The sequence below is a fragment of the Mus pahari genome, chromosome 5 (genome assembly GCF_900095145.1).
Source record: "Mus pahari chromosome 5, PAHARI_EIJ_v1.1, whole genome shotgun sequence".
Taxonomy (NCBI): domain Eukaryota; kingdom Metazoa; phylum Chordata; class Mammalia; order Rodentia; family Muridae; genus Mus; species Mus pahari.
Window position 1 is genome coordinate 12,126,567 of NC_034594.1, and position 14,168 is coordinate 12,140,734.

Consider the following 14,168-nt stretch of genomic DNA (forward strand, 5'->3'; position numbering starts at 1 on the left):
GCCAGACTCACTAGAGGGCACAGAGACAGCATCCTAATTAACAAAATCAGAAATGAAAAGGGAGACATAGCAACAGACCCTGAGGAAATCCAAAACATCATCAGATCCTACTACATAAGGCTATACTCAGTGCTTTGGAACATGAGGCAGGAGGACCATGAGTCTGAGGAAAGAGACTATCTCAAAATAACAACATCACAAACCAAACTAAATCAAGTCAAACACGAAAAGTCACTTGTATAAAATACAGAGCTGTGTGTGTGTGTGTGTGTGTGTGTGTGTGTGTGTGTGTGTGAAAGGAAGTTTTAATTCATGTGATGTAAGGAGATTGGACAAATGTTTAGAGAACAGAAAGAGAAAACAGTTATTTTCATCTTGATGTCAAATGATAAAAAACTATACTTCATCTGTAGGACACCCTCTCAGGGACCCCCCACAGGTCACGGGGAGTCAGGGTATCCCAAGGAATCACGAGAGACATTCTTGTTGCAAAAGCATGAGGCAGTTTAATGGCAGAGCTCTGGGCTGATGCATACCTCACGCAGGAGGTAGAGGCATCGACCACGAGGCTTGAAAGCTAGGGGGTTTTATGGGGTACAGGTCAGGGGGTTGGGGAGAATTGGGGCGGTTACACGTGATTGGCTCATTTGAATGTCAGCAAGGTGGTTACAAGTCAGCAGAATAGTATGTGTGGGCTAGGGAATTTCAGGGGCCAGGGTTTATCAGGAAGGACAATACATCTGAGTGATGTACAACTTTAGGCACTTTAAACTATGTCTTTTTTTCGTATTTTTTTAAATTATTTTCTTTATTTACATTTCAAATGCTATCCCGAAAGTTCCCTATACCGCCCCCCCCGCCCCTGCTCCCCTACCCACCCACTCCCACTACTTGGTCCAGGCCTTCCCTTGTGCTGGGTCATATAAGATTTGCAAGACCAAGGGGCCTCTCTTCCCAGTGATGGCCGATTCGTCCATCTTCTGCTACATATGCAGCTAGAGACACAAGCTCAGGGGGTACTGGTTAGTTCATATTGTTCCACCTACAGGGTTGCATCCCCATTCAGCTCCTTGGGTACTTTCTCTAGCTCCTCCATTGGGATAGCTATTCCATCCAATAGCTGGCTGTGAGCATCCACTTCGGTGTTTGCCAGGCACTGGCATAGCCTCACAAGAGGCTGCTACATCAGGGTCCCTAACGAGGGGGGGCTGAGGGTGGGGGAGGTGCTGTCCTGCCAGATGGCTGTCGAGCCAGCCAAGGCCAAGTTCCTGCACTCCTCAGATGGCTGTTGAGTCGGCCAGAATAGCCAAGGCAAGTTGACTTTAGTTTCAAGGCGACCTGGGCTTGCTTTTTTAAAGGCAGTTTTTAACCTTAAGTTTTTACATTAAAAGAACCCTTTTATGTCTCACATTATTTGAACCTTGAATTTACACAATTTTCTTTTAAAGTTACATGAATCCCAGGCCTTAAATTTCATTTCCCTTCACATCAAGCAGCTGTCAACATGGTAAAGATGCTCCTTTCATAACATCTGTAGGAAGCTTGAAAGAAATGGACTTAGAGAGTGAATCTTATCTAGCCGATCACACAAGACTCTACCTGCCAAGTGTCAAATTTAACAGGATGATGCCCAGGGACTGTCTTCCAAAGAACAGCTTGATAGAAATAGGCTCATTCTCTCTGCAGGACTGTTATTTCCTCCTGGAGAGGTGTCTGGAGAATTCTCATGCAGAACGTCCCTACTGTTTGCTTTCCATCCAGTCTATGTTTTCCAGATGTCTGCCCTGCCTGGACACCACATCATAGAAATTCAACAGCTTTTTGGACAAAGATGAATTGAGACAGACACATTTAAAGAATAGTGATAAGATACAAAGTACTAAAATCCATAGCAGATCATCTTGAGATGGAAAATAATTTTATTGCAGGCACCTCACACATTAAATAGAGCAACATCTCCAAGCCCGAAGAAATGAGTGTTAAGAAACGACAAAGGGCATCTTAGGACACCCTTGAGTGCTCACCTCAACAGATGGAGTGAATGGCACATGACTATATTCTAAAACCTTCCTGAAGGACTTCTGAGAACTACTGAGTTATTGACCACGGGGTCAAGATGAGGGAAAGGTGGACTGTTGTAATCTTCTTTGACATACACAGCATACAGCATCCCTATTTTGTGTTTTCAGACAGGGTATGTAGCTCTAGCTGGTCTGGCACTCTCTGTGTACATCAAGCCAGCCTTGAACTTGAAGTAACCCACCCACCATCCCCCTAAGTTCTAGAAATACTGGTGTGCACCAACTCATTCAGCTTCTGAAATATCTCTTAACCTCAGCCACTGAGAAAAACTGACAGGAAAGTTGTATTAGCACATAAAGAAAGAAGTGGCCTGGGCTGTGTATCTACCTCTGTCCTAGCTTTCCCTTGTGTGAGTTTCCCCTTATGGTGACTCTCAATGCAGTGCTAAGGCTCTGTAACTGTGTTCTGATTGTAACGCCTTCCACAGAACTTATGTGGAGAGAAGCTGAGATGATATACTTTGAATTCCAGAGCCTGCTCATGGTCAGAGCTCAGGTCTAATGTTGCCTAGCTTTTCTTAGTTCTTGTCTTACTTAGGGTTTCACTGCTGTGAAGAGACACCATGACCAAGACAAATCTTATAAAGGACAACATTTAATTGGGACTGGCTTACAGGTTCAGAGGTTCAGCCCATTATCATCAAGGTGGGAGCAGGGCAGCATCTGGGCAGGCATGGTGCAGGCAGAGCTGAGAGTTCTACATCTTCATCTGCAGGCTGCTAGTGGAAGACTTGCTTCCAGGCAGCTAGGATGAGGGTTTTATAGCCCACACCCACAGTGACACACCTACTCCAACAAGGCCACACCTACTTCAACAGGGCCACACCTTCTAATAATGCCACTCCCTTGGCTGAGCATATACAAACCATCACAGTTCTGTTTATTAAACTTGTTCATGATTGACTGAATTATCTTTCTTAAAATTGATATATTGTAATAAAGATCATAGTCTTTTTAACAGAGAAGAGTTTATGCAGCCAATTCTGGCCTTGAGCACATCATATCCTAGGCCACCTACTAAGTACTGGGATTACAGGCATGTGGTACCACCACACCTGGCTTTTAACTTTTGTCATTTATAAATTGAGTCACTCTTGGAGGCACATTTTGGTTTTATTCTGTTGATCTAAGTTTCTTAATATCTAACAGCATTACTTTCTTGGTTGGTATTCTGAAAGACTCCCAATTTGATTAGAGGTAAGGGAGAGAACATAAAATAGTTATTGCTGTGAGTAAATTAAGACAATTTGGCCCCAAAATAGCTCAAAATCCTTTCTTGGCACTCCATGACCACTGGGAAAGAGAAGACTCCTTAAATATGGCTTTCAAGGCACCCATTAACATCCCTTTACCAGGAACATCAACGCACACTCAACATTCATCAGCCTGCCTGTGTCTGCTAGGTCCTTGGAGTTAGTGCTGTCATGGTGAAGCATATGACACAGACTCACTAAAATTTGATTAGCCTTCTATAGTGACAGAGAAAACAAGATGTTCCTGCATCTCAGTTGGAGGAGGAACTCCATGTGAAACAGTTACCTCAGCATACACTCATCCCTGAGGAAAGCCTAGAAAGCTCTGCGCGGCCTGCACAGCCCAGCCATCATTCTCACAGCATCTGCTGCTGCTAACCGTCCTACACCTGTGCTTCAGAATGGCTGAGCCCCCAGTTCCTTCAACATGGCCACTGAGCCTCTGGATGTGCTGTTTTCTTTAGAAGGGTTTTTCATCTCTAACCATCTTGTCTCCCCTTTTCTTCCTTCTTATAGTCAGGGTACACTTTTCACAGGAAGCTGATCTTGACTTTCTGCATTATTATCAGATGCCCTTTTCATAAGAACCTGATTAGACTCTGTTCTTATTGCTCCATGAGGTAAGTAATCCCAGAACATCTAACATTGTGTTCCTTTGGACTGTACAAAAGTGTGGACAGATATCATACAGTTGACCACTAATGCATTTCTAACATTAACGGGCTAGATGCAGGAAAGATTCTCAGCAAATACTTCTGAAAGATCAAGTGAACAGGGTGTTGTAGAGATGGCTTAATGGCACTAGCTTCTCTCCTAGAGGACCTAGGTTCTGTAGAGGAATTTTAATCCAGCAACATGGCCACTCTGGCTGAAATACAAATATGCCCTTAGTACACAATGTTAATCCCAAACAATGAAGGTAAGGTTAGTTGGTAGAAGGAACCAGCCATGTTTAAAAGTGATGTCTAACTGAGGGGCAGACAAAGTGACAAATCAGAGAAAGATTTAACAGAATGAGTTAGAGATAGGTTACGCCCAATTCTCACAAGAACAGCATGGGGTTGGGGAGGGAGCTATTTAGGAGCAGTGCAGGGGAGAGTCAGTCAGTTCAGTTCAGTCCAGTGGACTTGAGTCTCGTAGGAGTCAGAGAAGTGAGTATAGCACAGTAGAGATGAGTTCCTTTGTGCGTACACGCAGCGCAGTGCAGGTCAGCAGAGACAGCTGAAGCCCACCATCAGCTGAAAGGAATTAAATTCAAGAAAAGCAAAGAACTTATAGTCAAAAGTATAACATGAGACAAATAGGGCATTATTAGGAACTTGAAAGCCAGAGGCCTATAACTCCCTATAACTCCCTATAAAAACCCCTAGCTTTTGGGTTTCAGGGTCGATGCCTCTGCCTCCTGCGTGAGATATGCATCGGCCCGAGGCCCCACCATTAAACTGCCTCATGCTTTTACAACAAGAAGGCCTCTCGTGTTTTTTCGGGGATTCCCTGACTTCCCTGGTGTGGGTCCAACACAGCGTGGAGAGGAGTTTGAGCCAGAACAGCTGAGTTGAACCAGCCAGCCAGAATTCAGAAAGCGCTAGAAAGAGTGAGCTTATTAAGCAGCAAGTCTCAGAGGCTAAAAACACTCTAGGCCTAGATTAGTTTGTATGGACACTAGAAACTTCCAGAAACAGGCCTAGGTTAGCAGACATAGACGGTAAGCCTCAGAGACAACAATTATGTCGGGGTAATCAAAGTTACATTTTACAGGGTTTGAATCCCAGCACCCACATGACAGCTTATAGCTGTTTGTAACTCCAGTTCCAGAAGATCTGATGTCTTCATGGCCTTTCTTGGGATCAAGCACCATCATAGTATTGTATAGACATACAGGCAAGCACAATACCCATACACATAAAATAAAAACTATTTAAAAATGGAATGATGAGCATTCTCAAAGCTAGGTTAGGAGAGGTGGGGAGATGAAATGGATGAAGCCAGATAGGAACTGGATCTTGGTGAAGATCACCCTTCTCCGCATGCACATGATATCTGTCCACCTTCATCCTCCTGTCTAGTTGGTTGCTGGGTCTCTTATGCTCTCACATTGTTCTCTCTACCTGTGGACAAGCCATAGTTTGTAAAAGTTTGTGAGCATATTATTACTAAACATTTAAAGTAAAATCACTGGCTTCTGCATGGAAAGTTGTAAATCTTGACTACACTTGTGATGAAGACAACTCTTTTTCCAATATTTGTCCTCTAACTTACAGGAAAATTGATGCAAAATGTATTTTAGACATGCACTATTAGTGGTGTACATCCGTTTTTTCAAATACCATTTGCATTCAAAGCAGGTTTTTTTTTTTCTTTTTCAGTGTGAGTGCAGCATGTTCTAGATTAGAAGCGAAGAGAGTACTCCACAGAGTGTGTTTTTTCTTTGTTCTGCTTTGTACTGGCTTTGACAATTCAGGAACACTATTATCTCTGGCTGAGTGATGTTTAGATAAAAATAGTGGCCATTTGCGAAGGTATGTCACTGCTACACTCTGTGTCCCAGAGGAAGTCACTCTGTGTAGTCTTACCCCAGTCGGACCTCTGGTCTGATTCAAAAGCTCAAGGTAGACAAAGTCTAAAATCTCAAATAAGAGAGTAATTTCGTACTTCCGTCTTCCATGTGAGGCCTCTTCTCTAATGATTACTCTCTTATATCTAAAATTCTTCCATGCTCAAATAAGAGGAAACCACGTAATTGCAAAAGAAATTAAAAGAACGCAGTGGACAGCAGTTATGTAGCTGCTGCTGTTCAGTCGAGTGTGGAGGAGGTGGAGTGTGGAATACTGAATCCAGGCACTGTGGTTTCTAGGTGCCAGCACTGGCAGCCGGAGGCTTTGCACATCAAAGTAATCTGCCACCTTCACAGGCTTGACACCAAGTAAATAGAATTATTGATTAAGAAACCTGACGATGGGGAACCATTTCGATTTTCGGTTTTCAGATGTATTTTTGGATGCTTGCCTGCCTTGCTGTCGGCTGAGAGCCTGAGGAGGTGTCTCTTCAGAAATTCTCTGTGGTCTGCTCCCAACAGTCAGCCTCCTGGGTAAGTTAATAAACAAGAAAGAAAAGAAAAAGAAGAGCCTCTAACTCTGTGTTTGAGAAATGCCCAGGGTTCAGAAAGGAACAGCCCTGCCAGTTCAAGCATAGGCAGAAAACAGCGGGGCAGCGAAACACAGAGAACATAATGTGGTTAAAACAGGGGGTGGAGGAAGAGCGGTAGGTCATAGAGAGACCACAGTGCCTGGGGTCTGGAATCTCATCAATGTTATATCTATTTAATTTGTATTTAGTATGTGATTCTATCAAATGTATTTAATCTCAAGGAAAGTGGGGCAATACAATATTCACTTCATTTTGGTTTTAGATTAAACTTCTGGTTACAACTTCTTTTTCTCAGTGATAAGATCTAAAAAAAAAAAACTCAGCTAAGTGATACTGGTACACGTCTTGAACCTCACATTAGGGAGTCAGAGGCAATCAAATCACTGAATTCGAGGTTAGCCTGGTCTCAGAGCTATTTGTAAGACAGCAAGGGCTACACAGAGAAACCTTGTCTAGAAAACTAGAACACACAAACAAACAAATAAACAAACAATGTTTCCAAACGAACTAAACAATCAAATATCTCAGTCGTTGTACAATATTTTCTTGAAGAAGAGATTGGTAAGCAACGGAGATATAGATAGAGTGTCTAAGCTGTATGGAGGCATTGTAATCGAGGCCACATGTGTTATGTGACAGGCTTTTCCTGGGAGGATGAAACACACACAGATTTACTCACCCCAACACTGAGTCAGCAAAAGGCCGAACAATGAAGGCTCCAACATCCAAACTGATGAAGCAATGATTTGTTTTTCTCTAGAGCTTCATATCAGAAGCATGGGAGAAGGATTACTTACAAGGAGCAGGTATGACTCAAAAGCCACTCAGCTATATCACCGCAAACCCCACCTCCACCTGGTGACACTCCAAAAACTGCAGCACAGAGACAGCCTACACAGCTTTCGGCCAGTTCCGCAGTTTCCACACTTTGGTTGATCACTCTCCACCCAGAAATCTTACTCCCTTTTTTTTCACTCTTGGTAAAACTTCTATTTTTTTTTTTCCTTAGACATGTGAACTTTTGGTTAGCTCCTGTTTGTCACCTGAAGCGCATGAGCCTTTTCTTCCTTCCTGGGACAAATATTTCCATTTGAAGGTAATGTTGTAACTCAGAGGAACATACCATGTAACAACACTGCATATGCAATAATAGAAAAGTGGGGTGGGGTGGGGTGCGGTGGCAAGCCAAGGCATGTAGTCAGCTTTTGTAAGCTGGCAGATTAAAGCAAAAGGAGTTTCTTGTAGTTTCCTTGTAAATCTAATATGAACTTCTGATGCCCAGAACTGTAAGATAACAGCCTTGTGTTATTTATAAACTATTAAGTTTATGCTAATTTGTTTAGATACTAAATTAGGCATAAAAGTAGAGTCATTATTTGTTTGGATCCTTTCTCTAAATTTGTATGCTCTGATTAAAATGTGGCTATGATCTCAATATGTGTATTTTCTCCAGTCTAATATTGAAGCCAGAATGCATCTTAGGAACTAACATCTTACTGGTCAGGTGGCAAATGTGTTACATGGTGTTACCCACTCCTTTGAGGACCCTAGACATCGAATTGAATGTCACCTACTTGGAAGAACATGTCATGGAGACTGATATGGTGGCACATACCTGTAATCCTGGCATTTTGGGTGCAGAAACAGGAGGAGGACTTAGTTTGGGGGCGACCTAGTCTCCTTGCTGAGTGAGTTCCAGGCCAGAGCTACCTAACATGATTCTGTCAAAAAACAATTCATATTATAGATTAGCTTTATTTTTATAAGTTAAATTTTTATACCATGGGCTCAGGCGCATCACATCCCCCATTGTGTGTGTGTGTGTGTGTGTGTGTGTGTGTGTGTGTGTGTGTGCATGCAAACCCAAGCCCTGCCTCCTAAGTAACACCTGTGGAGACCTGTGAGCCTTCCACAGACTTCTGAGGATCTTCACTAAGAACCTTACTACAGAAGGTTTGCTCCTGCTCTCAGAAGCTGCACCTAACCCTTGCTTAGCTGGGGCCACTTTTGATACCCTACTCCAGAATAAATACTGGTTCTCCACCAGACAGAATTCCCCAAACCTTGTTTGACTGACCCATAAGCTGACATGTTGGTAAAGTAGCAAACAGAGATCCAAACACCCTGTCAACAAAAGCTTGACGGATATACATACAAGAAAATCTAACAGCCCAACTCCAGATGTTTCAGTCCCATTGCAAAAACACAAACAATGTGAGTGACCAAGGCAATAGGTCACCACCGATTCTGGCTAGTTTTATGTTAACTTGACATGACCTATAATCATCTGAGAGGATGGAATCTCAATTGAGAAAATGCCTTTGTAAGATCTGGCAATAGGGCGTTTTCTTTAGTGCTTGGTAAGGAAGAGCCCAGACCACTGTGGACGGTGCTATTCCTGGGCTGGTGGTCTGGAATTCTATAAGAAGTAGGTTGAACAAACCAGGGGAAGCAAGCCAATAAGCTGCACCCCCTCCATGGCCTCTGCATCAGCTTCTACCTACATGTACCAGTCCTGTTTGTGTTCCTGTCCTGACTTCCTTAGATGATGAACAGAGATATGGAAGTTTAAGCCATATAAAACCTTTTCTTCCCAACTTGCTTTTTTGTCAAGGTGTTCCACTGAAGAAATAGAAACCCTAATACACCACCCAAAGTTACCATGCCCATAGTATTGTTCTCTAGCAAATTAACTTATATGATTTACGAGGCAATGGTTTCAGAATAACAGTTATAAATATATTTAAGGAACTCAAAGAGGATATAAATGATTGCCAGAATAAACACCAAAGAACACTATCATTTCAGTGAAGTAAGGGAAACAATTCTAGATATAAAAGTAGATTTTGATAAAGAGAGAATGTCTGAGGAAAAGCCAAATTGAATCTAACTCTACGTGAGAAATTCATTGAATCAAACAAAAAGCTCAATGACAATAGAATAGGTCAAGGGAAGAAAGAATACCAGTGCCGATGACAAGATAAAGAAAATGGGTCACTCAGTCAAGGAAAATGCTAAATATAAAAATACTCATGAATGGAATATGCAGTGACTTTGGAACACTCTAAAAGACAAAGTCTAGAAATAATAGGCACAGGAGTAGAATTAACCCAAATCCAAGGCACATAATATATTTTCAACAAAACCATAGAAGAAAACATTCCTAATCTAAAGATACGGTTGCCTATGGACATGTAAAAGGCATGCAGAGCACCAAATAGACAGAACCAAAAGAAATATCCACATCATGTAATAGTCAAAGCACTAACACTTTGTTTACAGAACAAGGAAATGATATTAAAAGCTATAAGAGAGGAGGGCCCATCAGAACGACAGTCAATTTGTCAATGGAGACTTTCAAAGTCTGTGTGGCTTGAATTACCATTCTGATGTTCTGAAAGATCACAGACACTAACTAAGACAACACCACCACCACCAACAACAACACCAAAACCAAAACCAACAAAATAAAACAAAACAAAAAACTACCAGATATAATTGATGGAGAAAAAAATTGCATTATAGAAGCATGCTATGGGAATGACGGCCACTAAACTGGAATATTTCAGTATGAAGAGAGAGATAAGAGCCCCAGGCAGACCCAAGGAATAAGCAATTCTTCAAAAGTCAGTCAAAAGGACTAAGAAAGCACCACAGAACAACTGACAGAGATTAATGCACATCTTTCAATAATAACTCTATTAAAGGTCTCAATTCCCCTGTAAGGGCCATAAACTAACAGATTGGTTTAGAAACAGGATCTGTATTTTGTTGTTTCGTCATCAAAGATAGACACCACCTCAGGATAACAGGATGAAAAGAAGAATTCTAAGCAAATGAGAGTAAGTAGCAAGGAGGCACAGCTATTCTAATATCTCACAAAATAGATTTCAAATCAAAACTAGCCAGAAAGGGCACCTTTAAATTGATAGTCTATTTTAAAAAAAAGATCTACTGTGTTAGGTGTTTCCTCATGCCATTGACAGCAAAATGGTAGTTCTGGTTCAGGATTCAAAAATGACACCTCATCATCATCTCTTTAGTCTTCTTTAATTGAATAGTTCTTAATTTTTAGCATTACAGGCCAGTTATGCTGCAAAATAAAGTGTAATTTAGGTTGGCCCTGAGATTCCTTCTCAATAAAATAGCCTTTGCAGACACCACTGTCCCCTGTACTGGCTCACTGTCAGGCTTGGCCGGCTTCCACATGGTCTTTGTTTCCATAAGCTCTTGAGTACTGTCTCAGCTGAGCTGTTTGCAGAAAAGTCCCAAAGCCAGCAGAAAACTTCAGTGCTCTGAGCACCAGACAAAAGAAAGTATGGATATAAGGCTTACTCCTTTCAGAAAATTATTCCAGCACTCAGGCGCCTGAATGTTTTTCATCACATGTCAAAATAGTAATGGTTGCAAGTCCATATATAGAGAAATTTGATAGAATTCTACCTTGTAGCATGCAGTCCTCCTAGCTTATCCAAGGCAAACACTGGACCAAGCACCGTTTTCCACCTGTACTGAGTGGTTGGATGGTAAGTGTGGGGTTTTTGGGGTGAAGGAAAGTGGAACATCATGAAAACCATGGCATGTTTTAGGCTCTGGAACTGCAAGACCGGGGAGAAGATTAACATTGTCAACTCTGGACAACGACAATGCATTTGATTGTAGTTACAATCAAATCTGTAGTCCCAGAGTACCTATGGTGAGAAGGCAGGCCGAGACAGAAATACCCCAGACACTTAACAGGTCAGAACAACTGTAACTCAAGTCAGAGACCCTCCTTCCCACAAGGACAATGACTGACTTTATCCTCTGATCTCCACATGTATGCTGTGCCACATGCATACATGCTATACACACATAAAAAACATGTACCGGTTGGCCAAGCCAGCTCAGTCAAGGGGTCTCAAGGGAGGGAGTGAGGATTGAAAAAGAAAAACAGTTGAACAAAATTATCACATGACTTCAGCCAGTGCTGAGGCTGAAGTAGCTTTATATCTCTCCAGCTCGTTTTTATATCATTCTAGGCACATCCAAAAACCATGGTCAGTTCTTAGATCAAAGACAAAGTAATCAAGCGAAGTAGTAAACAAGGAGGTCACACAAGAGAATAATTAAGTAAAGTAGTAAGCCAAGAGATTACATAAGAAAATAATTTAGCAAAGCAGTAAACAAAGCCCAGGTCCCTGTTTCTGATATTCTCATCTGAGCCCACATCCTTGTCCGAGCCCAGTGACAAATGACAAATTCCTAGAAGCAGCACCAAAAGCTCTTAACAACTGGTTTAAAAAATACATAAGAAAAATAAAATCATATTTTTTTTTTTGAGGAAGGAAAAATGAGAGCATCCTCTTTCCACTGTGCCATACCAGGAGCCACTGTTCTCCTATTCCTGGTGTCACCCTGACTTGATTACAAGCTTCATCCACTCTAGGTACTATTCTTCCTCATCGAAAAGATGTACAGTGTGGGAATAAGCTTTGCGATCTCGTACATGTTATTTTTTCATCATCATCTCTCAATAGAGCATTTTCAAGCTGTACAAACAAAATGGCTGGGGCGAGAAGGAATGAGAGATGGCCAGCTTTCCACAGCCTTTGTCCCTGCTGAGCCTCACGCAGTGGTTCTTGGTCAGATGGTTGATGAAATGAAGTGTCTCTGGTGTATTGATGGGAGAGACAAACAGTATAGGCATAAGGTTAATAGATTGTTACCACTGTTCTCTAAATTGCATTTTGTTGTTCTTAAGAGAAACACTTGGGAAGGTTGTTTTATGTGTCATCATCAGCATGATGAGCCCTTGTGAAAACCATGACAGTTATCTCCTGTTTTCAGTTTGAATTTAGAGAATCCCTTTAGGTGGGACTTACCCTTCTTGCCCCTTTTCTTATTTCTCTCTTGCCCACAGTAAGGATAAAGAGACTCCTAAGGAAAGGAAGTCGGATCAATGTACTAAAAAGTGAGTTGAGGCAGACAGAGCATCTGCTGACCTACTTTAGTTCATTTGGATGTTTTGGGGCACAGAGCTCTAGGTCAGTCTGACCAAAGAAGCTGAGCGTCATTGAGCATCCTCACACTCCAGGCTTCTCAGCAAGTGTTAAGTTCCGATTTCTGGGAAGAGCTTTCCAATCTTACCACGAAGTCAGCTGTCTGCTGTGCCTTGGACAAAGCTGTTCACCTGTTGTCTCAAGGAAATGGTGGTCCTTGGGGAGTTTGTTCTTATTAATTGTGTCTCTTTTATACAATAAATAATAAAATAGGTTATATATTCATAGAAACTTACATCTACCTTCAGGAGTTACCCAAATGTCATATGCAGATTGGAGGAGGTGTTGATGTTGGTGACAATAAGCACTGAGGAAAAGGGTAGACTCAAAGGTCTTATCATGAAGAATATGTACAAGTACAATATTTATCCTGCAATGGACAGAACACAGGAAAACAGTGTGCTGACTCTTGGAAAAAGAAGCTATTCTGTAACAAGTCTGCTTTGGTTTTCCCCCTGTTTTCATCCTGGAGCTGAGAAATCACATTATCTGATTCAAGAAAGCTTAGATGCCTCCACAGCCATTAGGATTAAATATAACAAAATAAGTCATTCCCTTCTGGACCCTAAGCCATTGCATTAACAAAACCTGGCCTGCTCTAAATGCTGGTTCTCATTTGTAGGTAAGAGGAAAACAAACGTTGATGACTACTTCAGCAGCTGCAGAGAAAAGAATTATTGTTTCCTTCCTTCTTTGGCTCCCTGGAGTCCTCAGGAGGTGCCGAAGAAAAATCAGCACCAGATGGCTCTCAAAGAGATGATGCTCAAAATTTAAATTTATGGCCCATTTCTGGAAGACAATCTGAAGGTGGCCCAAGTTTCAAATCACTTCCAGAACAGACGCACAGGAGAATGCCTATGGCTTTGGTTTACAAAGCTGGTCTCATGGTTCACTGGTTTGCTAGTGCTGTTTGATTGTAGCACAGGGAGACTGTGACTGGAATTGCCACACTGGGAACCCACCTTGGCTCTTATGTAAACATTGCCAAGTCACTTGGGGAATATTCTCTTTGTACGTTAGTGGCAACAGACAGCAGCTTCTGTATGTGGCCTTGGTGTAACGTAGACTATCAGCAGACCAGTAAGCAACAGTCAGACACTCTAGTGCCTTCTACGACTAATGGTCAGATTGTGTGTCTTGAATGGGGAGAACAAGGGTGAGAGAATTCTAGAAGCAAGAGGAGAGCTATGGTTTGGAGAGATTGAGCAGTTTTCAATTGTGAAAGATCAGGAAAGTGAACATGTAATTTGACTACACCTTTAAACCAGGGACTCTGGTATCTGATTAGAGTTAGAAGAGGCCATCCAGGGGCAGCAGGCTTTGTGGCAGTGGGGTGGAGGAGGCTGTGAACCACACTGCCAAATCTGATGCCGCACAAGCTAATGTTGCCTCGAGGGCACTGTGACAGAAACTTCACTGTCAAGTATTAGGGCGGAGAACTCTTTCGAGTTTCCTCACTAAGTCCATGGCTCTCTCTTGTCATGTCTACTCTTACCAAAGTATCTTCAGTTTCTAAAACAGTGGGCAAGGAAAAGGAACGCTTGCCCGTACTCCCATCATTTGGGAGGTGGAGGAAGGGGGAATCACAAATTCAAGGTCACCCTTGGCCTTGTAGTGAGTTTGAAGCCTGTCTAGGCTACATGAAA

At 42.1% G+C, this 14,168-nt stretch overlaps 1 long non-coding RNA gene across 1 annotated transcript in view; it reads left to right on the forward strand.

Moving 5' to 3' along the window:
* The window catches only part of LOC110321192, a 35,489-nt gene extending 21,878 nt beyond the window's left edge, over positions 1-13,611 (forward strand). Inside the window, exons 3-4 of the long non-coding RNA XR_002380510.1 lie at positions 7,491-7,577; positions 13,145-13,611. This is a non-coding gene — a long non-coding RNA (uncharacterized LOC110321192). The remainder of the gene's footprint in view (positions 1-7,490; positions 7,578-13,144) is intronic.
* Positions 13,612-14,168: the final 557 nt, after the last annotated feature.